Source organism: Leguminivora glycinivorella, chromosome 17, assembly GCF_023078275.1.
Source record: "Leguminivora glycinivorella isolate SPB_JAAS2020 chromosome 17, LegGlyc_1.1, whole genome shotgun sequence".
Taxonomy (NCBI): Eukaryota; Metazoa; Arthropoda; class Insecta; order Lepidoptera; family Tortricidae; genus Leguminivora; species Leguminivora glycinivorella.
The window spans coordinates 19,096,174-19,109,552 of record NC_062987.1 but is presented as its reverse complement, the minus strand read 5'-3'; the positions used below and the strand labels follow the sequence as shown (position 1 = coordinate 19,109,552).

At 35.0% G+C, this 13,379-nt stretch overlaps 1 long non-coding RNA gene across 1 annotated transcript; it reads right to left on the bottom strand.

Moving 5' to 3' along the window:
* Positions 1 to 7,936: 7,936 nt before the first annotated feature.
* LOC125235572 lies at positions 7,937 to 11,709 on the bottom strand. The gene is made up of 5 exons (XR_007178103.1): positions 11,593 to 11,709; positions 10,647 to 10,728; positions 9,798 to 9,897; positions 9,208 to 9,359; positions 7,937 to 8,062 (listed from the first exon to the last, which is right to left on the bottom strand). It is a non-coding gene; the product is annotated as an uncharacterized LOC125235572 (long non-coding RNA).
* Positions 11,710 to 13,379: the final 1,670 nt, after the last annotated feature.

Genomic DNA, 13,379 nt, shown 5'->3' with positions numbered 1-13,379 from the left:
CTATGGTTCTCTGTCTTGCTACAGATTAACAACTTTAAAATTCAAAATGTCTCAATGTTAGGTCAAACGTTTTGGGGGTTAAGCATGGATAATTTTAGTTTAACAAAATTAGCAGGTTTAAGTTAGAAGGGCATCGAAAGTAGATTTAAATAGTGCCTGAATTTCCGATAAATTCTTATAAATTGAGCACCTTCCAACATTTTATAATAACATTGGGCAAAACAGAGATAAGATGCATTTCAACATTTAATACGAAAATGGCACCTGTTTATTGATAATAATGTTATCTGCTAAGTTGATATTGGTATGAAAACTCAGCGTGGTCTGAATATATTTGTAATAACAACTTCTAAACTCGAGTGCAATTTACATTATAAAATTACATTGCGGACTATTAAGGTACCTGCTCATGACCCTAAATAGCATTTTAAATAGCTTTGCGTTTGTTCTATCATGTAAGTAATATTGTGAATTCAAATCTATTGTACGTAATGGAAAGGCAACGATATTGCAAACAATTTCATCGGGCCGATTCGAACTAATATTACGGAGAAAAATTGGCTCTACGTGCGATAAGAATCGGATGTAAGTAATCGGAGTTAATATTTGACTTTCTTAAAGTTTGAATGGTGCCGGTTATCTTGCGTTGTTACTTTTACAGCAACTTGATTCCACATAGTTGTGCACTACTAATGAGTTCACATCGGCGTTTAATGTGTGCATATTTTCTAGTTCGGCCCATCGGCCAATTTTTTGCTATCAAGTGATGAAGGTGAAAAAAAAAGTGCTTACTTTCCTTAAATTCTCAAGGCTGATTTTTATATATGTGTTAGAGCACGTTGTTAGAAATTGGTTATCATCAATGCCAGACCGTTTCCGCCGGATGGTTGGGTCCATCCGATTGGTCTGGCTGCTTACAAACAGTCTGGTTACAGGTCCCTGATGCGTATCATATACCAAAATCAGGCTTTATGGCCGGCGGAAACGGTCTGGCATTGATGATAACCAATTTCTAACAACGTGCTCTAACACATATATAAAAATCAGCCTTGAGAATTTAAGGAAAGTAAGCACTTTTTTTTTCACCTTCATCACTTGATAGCAAAAAATTGGCCGATGGGCCGAACTAGAAAATATGCACACATTAACCGCCGATATGAACTCTACATTGTCCCAAAGTTTCATCCTTGAGAATTTGAGGAAGGTCTGGCGGGCCTGGGCTCTGGGTCTATAATGAAAATCATTATTATTTATTTGAAACCATGTTGAATATTTGAATTTGATGTTTTGTAGGTAATGACTTGTTTTTCATATTGTATTAATATATTTTGTGTTGTGAAACCGCTCAAAAATAAACTGTCTTTATAATATAATAATTTATGAGCTATATGAGTGTTTCATTAAATAATAAATAATTGTTTATGTAATAAGTTATAATCCAGAAGGAAAATATTAAGGAGCATTTATATACAATTAATATTCAATATTTTCTTGATTGATTTTTCAATGAAGTAACTATATTTTTGAAAAGGTATTGCTGTAATAAAATTTAATATTAATTTGATTATTTTTTGCTGAATAGTATTTATATTATAAAATAATATTTGTGTGCGATGAGAGACACTAGGAATGACCAAAAAGATGGGACTATTTAACTTCTCGTTTGTAGGTAATAGGTAACTTTAGGTGGCCGGGAAATTAGAGATTGCCAGACCAGTTAAAGTATAGGAGACCGGCAAGCTCTTTGTCGAGGTATGTAGGTATAGTGTTTCTCAAAATAACATGAATAATACTCAGAAAAAATGTAATTATTCACTTGGACTCATTTTTGGGACCTTTTATGGTTCAGATATTTTAAAATTTCTAAATACCTATAACGGCGATGTAAGTAGGTTAATTATGTTGTAATAAATCAATGTCCTCGCATCCCTGAGGTACCATTTGCTATGCAGCAAATATTTTAGTTGCAAAACTTTGGGACAAATTATAATCAATGTGTTGGTTACACTATATTGTGAAGATAAGGGTAAAAATTTTTTTTATAAAAGTATAGAAACTTGTTTTTGGAGCTTTTTGAAATATATTAAGAATCAGTAAAAGCCCAGTAGCGTTCACATGACATTTATTTAAAATCATTAATAAATAAAATAATCTTGACTAGACCAAAGTGGCAATAGTTTTAGCTTCGTATGAGCTTTAATAGTTATTTGTTATACAAGGGGGCAAAGTTGTATTTTAACGCCGAGTGTGGAATTGAAAAACGAGCAAGTGAAAGGATTCTATAGTTGAACCACGAGCGAAGCGAGTGGTTCGAGAATAGAATCCTGAACTTGCGAGTTTTTTAACACACGAGAAGTAAAATACATTTGCACCCGAGTGTAACACAAAACTTTTCCCCTCACTGTAGCGAGAAAACTACAACGCAAAAAATGCGTTTATCACTGCTTCCAGTAGTTCCACAGGTGGTAAATCATCTTTATTACTAGATTCACCTACTTTTATCAATTTTAAAGCAGTTAATTTGACTTTATTCAAGGTCAAATTACTTTACCCACTAGTGGATAAAATGCGTTTTTACCCGCTGGTATTAAAGGACAAAACACGTGTTTCCGAGCTAGTGAGGGGAAAAGTTTTTGCAAGGTAGTTTTGCAAATCAAAATGTAACCAGCAACCGCCTACTTCCCTGCCTCGACAATAATGTTATTAGGTTATTGTTATTACTAGTCAGTATTATCTAACCTTAGGTACTCGTGTGTCCTTGCACAATTATTTGTACAGTCAATAAATTGGAACCCTGGGCCACTGTAGAACTATGTCATAGTGACGTTATAAATCAGATTGTAAGAAACATCTTACTGTTTGTTATTTTGACATGGTTGTAGAGTGGCCTAGGGTTCCAATTGGTTGACTGTACATTTTCTTTTTATTGACGGTTTAGTTTAAAAATAAATATTTTGGTGTAACATGTTATTTTTATTGGCAAAAAACAATACAGCTTAGCAAAAAAAGAGAAGAAATTAAAAAGTGGAAACATCGTAGTATCTCGATTACTCAAATACTAACACATGTTGATGGCAATGATGACATTGATGACACTGAAATATATTGATGACAATGATGACATTGATGACACTAAAATAATTTAATGACAATGATGACATTGAAGACACTGAAATATATTGGTGACAATGACGACATTGATGATACTGAAATATATTGATGACAATGATGACATTGATAACACTGAAATATATTGATGACAATGATAACATTGATAACACTGAAATATATTGATGACAATGATGACATTGATGATACTGAAATATATTGATGACAATGATGACATTGATAACACTGAAATATATTGATGACAATGATGACATTGATGATACTGAAATATATTGATGACATTGATGATACTGAAATATATTGATGACAATGATGACATTGATGACACTGAAATTGCTACCTTTTAATTTCGACTCTGTTTTGCCGCACTGTAAAATTTGTGAATACATTTTATTGTGATTAAGCTTTTGCCTCTACATTATATTTACTATAAAATTGTTATTAATTTAATAGTTTAAAAAAATCTTTACAATATACAAAATTCTTTTGTAGTCTATTTACACTTCTGTAAACAGTAGATATTAAATGTAGAAAAATATATGAATGGTATAGAAATGTTATTTAATCGTTATGTATCCTATATAGGCTCTATCCTTAAAGATATTTATCAGTGTTAGATGAAAAACTAGTGAAATAAATTCAAGTTGTTAAAGTTGTATCCAAAAGTATACAAAATAAATTTTAAGACACATTTTGTCTTTTATTCCACGTTTGAACACGTATTAAATATGGAACTATATTCTTGCCAATTAATCTTTATTAAAACGTTGTAAACATGCTTTGGTCGATATAAGGGAAAAAATAATAAGGTAATAAGCGTAAAAGAGAAAGAAAGCAATATCTTTATAGACCTTTTATTTTGCTAAAGTTCATTAGTTACTAATTTAAATCTAAGTAGGTACATTTAAAAATAATAAATAATATGACTAGTCTGTCTTCTTGAATAGTCTATCCAAGTTTCCTAAATCAATAGCATGAAATTACGCCGGGAAACTACGGCGAAAATCGTCTTAGAAAACCTATACTATAAATAAGTAAATGCATTCAGGCGCTACTTAGAACTTATGTAATAATAAAATTATTGGACTATCTTAGTGCGGTTTCACATTTTCCGATCCGATATCGGAAGTAAAACCGTTATCCATACATTTAAGCCGCCATCTTTGATTTTTACTATTAAAATCCTTCCGACATCCGATATCGGATCAGATAGATTTTTAGTTTTTTTTTTTGGCTTTGGTTTTTACAGTTATGCTGTTTAACTTATTTAAATAATATTGGACTATTCTTACTTTGATCAACGAATGTAATTTTACATTAGAAAAGAAATTCCTACGCCTTGTTTCCTCTTCGTCAATGAGCAGGATATGGTCAGTAAACATGGCGTCCTCGACCATCTTTTTGTATGTGTAGCACACCAGAGCGAGGAACAGCGTATGGAGAGCTGGAAACAAATATCAAATATGATAGTCTGTATCTTCAGTAGGTATAGTTTTTAATAAAAATTCATGGTCGAAGCCTTCTAAATTTTTTTCTAACATTTTATTAGGAAAAAAATAAAAAGGGTCAGAAACGTCTTGTAATGCACTGCCAAAAATGGACAGGATATTTCAGTGATAAAAATGACGGTTAAAAAACGTTAATTTTGTTTAATATTGATATATCCCATCCATATTACATCTAGAGCTAATACCTATTTGACATACATTTGAAGTGTTTTCAAATATTTTTTAATAGTTTGCTCACTCCGCTATGGTGGCGATTGTACCTTAACTTCAATAAATAATTCCTTAAACTTATCAACTTAAGGAGGAGGGCAGCCTTTTAGTCACAGAACGTAGGGTATTAAGAAAGATTCTGGGTTCCGTTAAAAGAGACGATGGCAGTTGGATGATCCGCAAAAATACCGGTATAATAAGTGAAACCAAAGCACATCGTCTCCGTTGGCTAGGTCACCTTGAGAGATTGGGAAAAGATCGGGCAGTCAAAAGGGCCTACTTTGGAAGATCGATTGGACGCCGTCCTGCTGGACACCTAAAATATTATATCATTGGGCGGATAGAGTGGAGGTAGGCCTCCGTGAGCTCGGCGTCGGTGAAAGCTGGCGCGATAACGCTCAAGAACGAACAAAGTGGCGTGCTCTTGTGTTGGAGGCCAAAACTGAGGAGGAGGATACTGAATAGATTTCCAAATGAATTGATAGACTCATTAGAAAGTCGAACCTGTAGCCAAGCTCGTTATATACTGAAATAAAAAACCGGTCAAGTGCGAGTCGGACTCGCGCACCGAGGGTTCCGTACAAACCTGCAAGGTTTACAAAGTTCGTTCATTACGACAATCGAGTCATAATATATATTTTGTAATGTAACTAAAAATTTAAGGTTTTCGGAATTTTTCCTTTATGTGTGCTATAAAACGTTGCTTCATGCCAAATTTCAAGATTCTAGGTCGACTGGAAGTACCCTTTAGGTTTTGATTCCCTTGCGAGTACTTGCGAGTTTCAAAATATGCAGCTTAAATTGCTGTTTCTTTTGATTGCGTTGACATAGAAGTTTGATTTTGTTACAGCTTAAAGGTATTATAGACCTGAGTATTTGGTATGAATTTCAATTTAATACCTCTACGCGTTTATGAGGAAATGGGTAGTAAGGTTAAAATTATTAAAAAAAAATATATTATGTGATGTAACTAAAAATTTATGGTTTTCGTAATTTTTCCTTTATCTATGCTATAAGACGTTGCTTCGTACCAAATTTCAAGATTCTGAGTTCACGGGAAGCACCCTGTAGGTTTTGATTCCCTTGCAAGTGTCGAAAATTTACGGCATAAACGGCGTTATCTTTTGATTGCGTTGGCTTAGAAGTTTGATTTTTTCACAGCTTCAAGGGACAGTAGACCTGAGTAATTGATATAAATTTCAGCTTCATACCTCCACGCGTTCCTGAGAAAAAGGGTCTTGACAGACGGACGGACGGACAGACGGACAACAAAGTGATCCTATAAGGGTTCCGTTTTTTCCTTTTGAGGTACGGAACCCTAAAAACACTTATTAAAAACGAAAAAACTTAATACTTAATATATAAATAAAATAAATAACAATTCACCTACTATTACCTAGACTCCTTAACTCAAATAATCTTTTCAGTTTAAGATTAGCAGTTAAGTCAGAATAGAATAGAAAACGTTTATTTGGTGAAAATATACAAGTAAAACAACAATAGCCTCATAAATGCATAGTTCATAAATGCATGTACGTTTATTAGAAATAAACAAATGAAAAAAAAAAATTTTAACTAAGGTAACGGCGGCTATCAACGCGGGTATCGAAATCGACGTCCATTACCGCCACATTTGCAAATACGCATTTTATAGGCAAACCGACCAATTTCTTAAAAAAAGTTACTCACACAAAGGAAGCCTGTTTAGTTTACTACCGCACATATAGGCGATAGAGAGTGTGAATGAAAGAAGACGCTCGCTATTTGACAGTTTTTGCCACGGGGCCGCGAGAAGAGGTTGTGTCATACTGACGTGTGACGCTAAACCTAAGTGAACTCCAATCTCATTTAGTAGTTTACGTAATATATATGGCAAACAGGTGAAAGTTATGCATTTCAAATTATTGTTTATAGTTTTCTACATGACTTCTGAGTACTTTTTACGTATTGTTTAGCCTGGAAATGTGTTTAAAGTGGAAATTAAAAGATAGCGGTGAAAGGCGCCATTTCGTGAGTAGATTCTATTACTGTGGTATACCACAGTAATAGTTAAAGTAGTGATATTAGTTCTTTTTGCTTTATTTTAAGTATATGTGATCAGTTATATAATGTCTTACAGTTGTTTCAATCTTGATCTATTCACGCTATCAAAGAACTATTTACGCGGTATGAAAATTATTCAACAAAACCTTAATTTTAAGCAAAAACTTCATGACTGATTTCGTAGTTTCTATGAAAACCGTTAATTTGTCAATTTTTTTAAACATTGACATAAAGTCTGATGCTTACTTACCAGTTATGTAAACTTGGTTTTAATATAAGGTTGCAATATTTTATTTTGATTTGTAATGAAAATACATCTGTATGACTTTGTTTTTATGGGTCGGAATTAGATTTTATAATACTCCAATTTATGCCTATTACCGATGGTACGATCAGATAACCCTCGGTAATAGAATATATAAGAATCTATTACCGATCCATGCAATATTTGTTTGGGTCGGTAATGGGTTCCTATAGAAGTATCTATTACCGAGCGACATATTAGTCTTGTATCAAAATATGACATTTAGTGTACCGTAAGTACAGATTTCTTAGGTGAAACTGAGTCTTCTGTAGGTATTCATAAAGGAGGATAGTATAGGTATATGTATTTGTCATAATTTGTATATTCAACCGTCGGTATTAAGCTCCGAATTTTGAGATGGGTTTCTATTTACCGATGGCAGAAAAACACTGTCATTCATACCCTCGGTAATGAAATCTCAATTCGCGTTAATAGAACTGCAGCCTGTTCATTACCACGGTAATAGAAAATTTAGGTATGTTGGCTTCAATAATCATTTTATGACATATAATAAACTAAAATGATCCTAAAACTCTTCAAAACTAATAGTTCAATAAATACTCTTCCATAAAAAAAATATTTGTGGTCGTTAATGAGCTTTGATACCCTTAATTTTTTGGTATCTTTTGAAATCTTCCTTAAGTACCACGTTAATAGGCGCCATTACCTTAATTTTGGGTTATCGCGCCGGCCAAGTAAATAAGTAATAAACTCAGTAAGTAAGTAATCAACTCATCACAACCTAAGAGCCCCCACAGACCAAGCTCCGGGTTTTCCTTCATGATAATCTGGACCATAGACGCAAAGAAGGCGAGTAGCGTAACCACACAGCCGTAGATCAGATACGCTCTCACTTGTCTCGCTTACGCTGAAATAAAAAAGACGAATTAAATTATGAATAAGTTTTTTTGCAAAAAAAAAACATTTTTGGCACAGGCTTTTATCGCCGACTGTACCTTTCTTTCAACAGTCATCTACTTCTCTCCAAGACGTTTCTAAAAAACCCTTACTCGATGGGGATACAACGTTTCATAACAAAGTTCCTATAACCACCTTTTTGCTCCATCATCAGATCAGCTCCATGATACCATAATATTGCATTGTCACGTGATTTGCATATGTATGCAAAATTTCAACTCAATCGGAAACCGGGAAGTGTGTCAAATTTAGCTTCTACGTTTTGACGCACACTAACATACTAACAAGGCAAGTTGAATAAGAGCTTGTAAAAAACATCCGACGTAGTGATTTCTATCAAACATGGCTAAGAACTCTCCCGATTATGTTAGTTTTCAAACAAAAAAAAACTAAATCTAAATAGGTTCCGTTCGGGAGGTACGATGCCACAGACAGACACACACAGACGGTGGTTAAAAACAGAGTTAGTGCAAGGTCTGAGTGCACGCTAGGGTGGAGCTAAAAAACACTTTTCTGGAATTAGCAAACCTAATATTTATCAATCAATGCCCCTTAGTCTATGAAGCCTTTGTGCAAATTTTCAGATTTTTAAATCAACATCTTCTGCCTCCGCAATAAGTTTGAAATTTTGAAAATCTCCTATACAAACCTGAAAATTCAACTTTTAGATAAATTTTTTTTTCGGCAGTATTATGTTCAGTATACATTATGTATCAATAACATATACTAAACATAATCTGCCGAAATTTTTTTTAATCTGAAAGTTGAATTTTTAGGTTTGTATGAGATTTTCAAAATTTCAACCCTAATGCGGAGGCAGAAGATGTTGATTTAAAAAGCCGAAAATTTGCACAAAGGCTTCATAGACTAAGGGGCATTGATTGATAACTATTAGGTTTGCTAATTCCAGAAAAGTGTTTTTTCGCTCCACCCTAGTGCACGCTCATATTAGGCGTGCAGCAGGGCGGGGCGTGCGGCGGCGTGCAAGTCAAACATACAAGTGTCCTGAGTCGACGCTGCATAGGGCCACCGCCCGCTGCACGCCCTGCCGAACACTCACACTAAGGCTTCCTACACATAGTTCTTGTCACTTACATTATCAAGTCCACAGCACAGCACGATGGAAAAGGCGAAGGTGATAACAGAAAACAGCTAGCATAAGGGAAGGAGGTACTCGAAAGGAATCCAATAGTCGTGTACCATTTCTTCCGTAACATCCCCTAGGCTTCACTTGAAGCGGACACCGCCTGTAAAACGAACAATGAATTTCTTGAAGGCCTTCTACCACTTCTAAGTTCTAACCCGCCACAAGCGACGTCCGTCTATATCAGATGTTTTTAAAATGTTCAGGTACTATTGTCTAGACAGCATAATCACTTACGCTTTGCAAGCGTGTCGTATTCGTAAGGAACGAGAAAGAGTTGTAACTCCTTACACCAGTAAATGCAAGTTATTTGTAGTGATATCTAGCGTCAACCAATTACGCGTCAACTAGCGTAAATTATCAGTATTGCTTGTCAATAGATGTCGCGACGAACAAAAAGTCTAATGCTCAACAGATTTTAAATAATAATACAATAGTATTAATCAGTACTCTGTTTTCAATTTCGCTTGAAATTCTCCTCCTTCTGCTTGAAATATAAGTTATAAACTAAGTTACACATAGTCAAATAAAATCTACTCACCTACTTTCATACCGCCATAACCAAAGTCGCCGAATGAAAGTACTATAATGGCTATAATTCCCATGAAACTGAAGTAGCCCAGGCTCACCAAATTAGCTATCTGGGGACAAAAGAAGAAATTCCTATAATTTTTGACCAACTGTGTTTTTGACCCCCGACGCAAAAACGACGGGGTGTTATAAGTTGAACGTGTCTGTCTATTTGTTTGAGGTTGTGTGTCTGTCTTGTGTTTTTGACCCCCGAATGACGCGGTGTTATAAGTTTGACGTGTCTATCTGTCTGTTTGTGTGTGTGTGTTTGTCTGTGGCATCGTAGCTCCCGAACGGATGAAGCGATTTACATTTAGTTTTTTTTTGTTTGAAGTCGGGGTTGTTCTTAGCTCATGTTTTGTAAAAATCGGTCCATTATGTCGGGGGTTTTTCAAAATTTTAATTTTGTGGTTAGGTTAGGTTAGGCCTGTTTTAGTGTCCCATTGCTCCTTTTTTCCTCCTCTCAACCCTATCGCTTGCACTTTCCCACCAATTAGGAGAAAAAATCCATGTCATCGTCACACCACCACTGGCAGAGAATGCCTTAAGGCATTAAGTTCGCCATTTGTACCTTATGTCGTGCAATAAAGGTTAAATAAATAAATAAATCTCCATTTCGGTCAGTCTGCACCCCGACCAACGCCATCTATGGTAGTCCGTGGATCCCACTCGTAACCACTTTGGCCCACTTTCCAGGATGCATGCGGCAGGCGTGTCCCACTTAAGCTTAGCGGTCTTGACACCTACTTAACTACTTCTTATAAAATGTTTAAAATTTTGCAATGACCCTGTGAAATTGTCAATTAGATTAATAGCTTACCGCATTTATAATAGCTAGAATAAAGCAGGCTGTCCTAGCTGGAATGCAGTATAAGAGTTTACCCTTGAAACACATCTTGGACCTGAAAAGAAAAGAATAATTTTGAAACTTTAGTCAAATAGGTCTTTAGGATTCATTGTGCTTTGCCTACTCTAAAAGAAACGAATTCCAGTACGATTAATTAATTAGAGATTTAAATTTTTAATGCACAAAGCAGCCGGTATACATTCTGAATACACAGATTATAACAGGCCTATTGCATCTATAACAGATGATTCAAGCAGCATCCTTGTGACACTTACGTTCCTGGCTGTATAGCCCAATTCGAGAGAGCATCCCTTGTCCGCACACACGGCAGGTGTATGCTCCCCAAGATGGGCGGATTTGCTGATTGTGCGTTTAATATCTAATAAATAAAATGTAACTATAGGGATGACGACTACATAGAAAAATGGCATTCTGTTTAGTCCGTCAGTTAGATCGTCCAAAAATACTGAACACATATTTCTTTGCTTTTTCTAATTAATGAAAAAATACAAAGATATATAGCATCAAAGTTCCGGAGTGGGGGCTTGTGACGTCACTTCTAAGTAAAAATTGTACCTAGGCGTGACGTCACGCGAAACTTCAATGCACTGTACCGTCGTCATAAAATTCTTTGATAATCCACCAGACCTGAGGGACTAATTAGTTTTTTTAGTCGGTTCAGCCTATAAACATATTTTCATCAGAATCTGTCAAGAACCACTTGTTACACATAACATTTGATTGTTTATTATAAATCAAACGATAATGCAGTACTTTTAATGCTTCTAAATAATTATCTATCCACATTATAAACTTGATTTTCGTACAATGTGTCTCTGTCTAGGTATGTATCAAATATTATTGTTATTAAAATTACAACCGCCGAACCTAATCTTAAAATAAACAAAACATCACTTACCTACGAAACTTTAAGACACAAACACTTGAAAATTAAAAGCCTCAACACACCTGCCTGCTTCCAAATCCAAAATTCAACTAAGCCTGTCTACTGACTTCCACAAAATATATCCACCCGGCTTGCCGCCACTATAGCGACTGGCCAGACGTAAATACCGCTGCCAAAAACACTGATAAAGAAAAATTGCAACGACAAACTTATCTTGAACAGTGGGCAAAAACTGTAACTAAATCACCCCGGTACATTTAACAAGCAGAAGCGCTGTCTGGACGCCTTTTGCGCCCGCAAAGTTAAATTGGTAGATTGTTGAATAGGTATTTCCAGATAGCATGTCTGTGTTTTTGCTAGGTTTCCAGTGATGTAATATGACTAATATGTAAACAAACGAACGCATTGATAATCTAAATACCTAGATAATTTTATTAAGGCATTATCTACGTGCCTAAACCAAATTGGTATTCAAATTCATTCTCATTTAAAATTAATACCTACTTAGGAACTTCATTTTTGTCAGAAAAGTACGGTACTTAAGAATTTGTAACTAAACATCAGCATTGACCTTTAATGACGAAATACAACTTGCAAAAAAGTCAATTCATCAAATTTTAATTCTTGGTAACAAAATAGGAAGAAAAACAAATGTAAATCATTTTTCCTTAATTTTTGTACAAACTTTTTGGGAACTGCTGAAATAAGGGTTTATTGGTGAAACCCGATAAGTTGAGCAATCTGGTTTTTAAAACTCGAACAATGAGCAATTTACACAAACTTCTTATTTCAACGAAAAATTATCTCGATTTATCGGGTTTAGCAGTAAACCCTCATAATATTGTATGTTGTAGGTATACTTAATCTTTGACAAAAATCTGGCTTAATTTTATTCAGTCTATATCCGTTTTTGAGATATAAGGAACATCTTGCATCTTCTCAACACACAAAAACATACACAAGACAATTAATTATTCGCCGCGATGCTTAATTATTTTTTCTACTCCCGTGTTGTTATTCGTCATTTACAGTGTCGTGCATAGATCGTTAAAACCCTACATAAAAGATGTCCGTCCCCGCCCGGCGCCCCGCGCGCCCACGCATACGATATATAGCTCTTAAAGTATTGTTAGGTAGCCTTTAAGGGATATAGCGTGGGTTCGCGGGGCGCCGGGGGCTTCGCCTCAAATTGCCACTCCACTCGTCCTTTTTGACCTCACTTAAACGCCAGTTGCATAAAATACTATAAGCACCGTGTTTTTTTTTAATTATTAAGGGAATGTTTCTTGAGCCAAAACACAATTCAAATCTCTAAGAGATTAGTCCCAGTAGTACCTTAACTCATACTGTTATTATGCTATTTAAAAAAAAGATCCCGACGAATCTACTCCTCCTTTTCTGAAGTCGGTTAAAAATAAAGACTGAACAAGCGTATCGCACTTCACTACTTCCTAATGTTATTTATAGACAGTGCGAAATTCAAAATTTGTATGGATGATAAAGATGTTAGACATTTTCAGTATATTTTAAACCCCCTTTGTCACGCTTTTTTGACCCCTCCCCTTTGTCACGCTTTTTTGACCCCTCCCCTTTGTCACGCTTTTTTGTATCCCATTTATTTTTTGTATCCCAAGGCACATATCAGCAGTTCTCAAAAAGTTTGTACATAGCCACGTCAGCAAATTTTAATTGATCCTATTTTGTTACCAACATTTAGTGATATAAGTCTACTTTCGTAACATAGAGGTATATACAAGATAATTGTTATAATTGAGAAAATATAGATACTAGAGAACCTT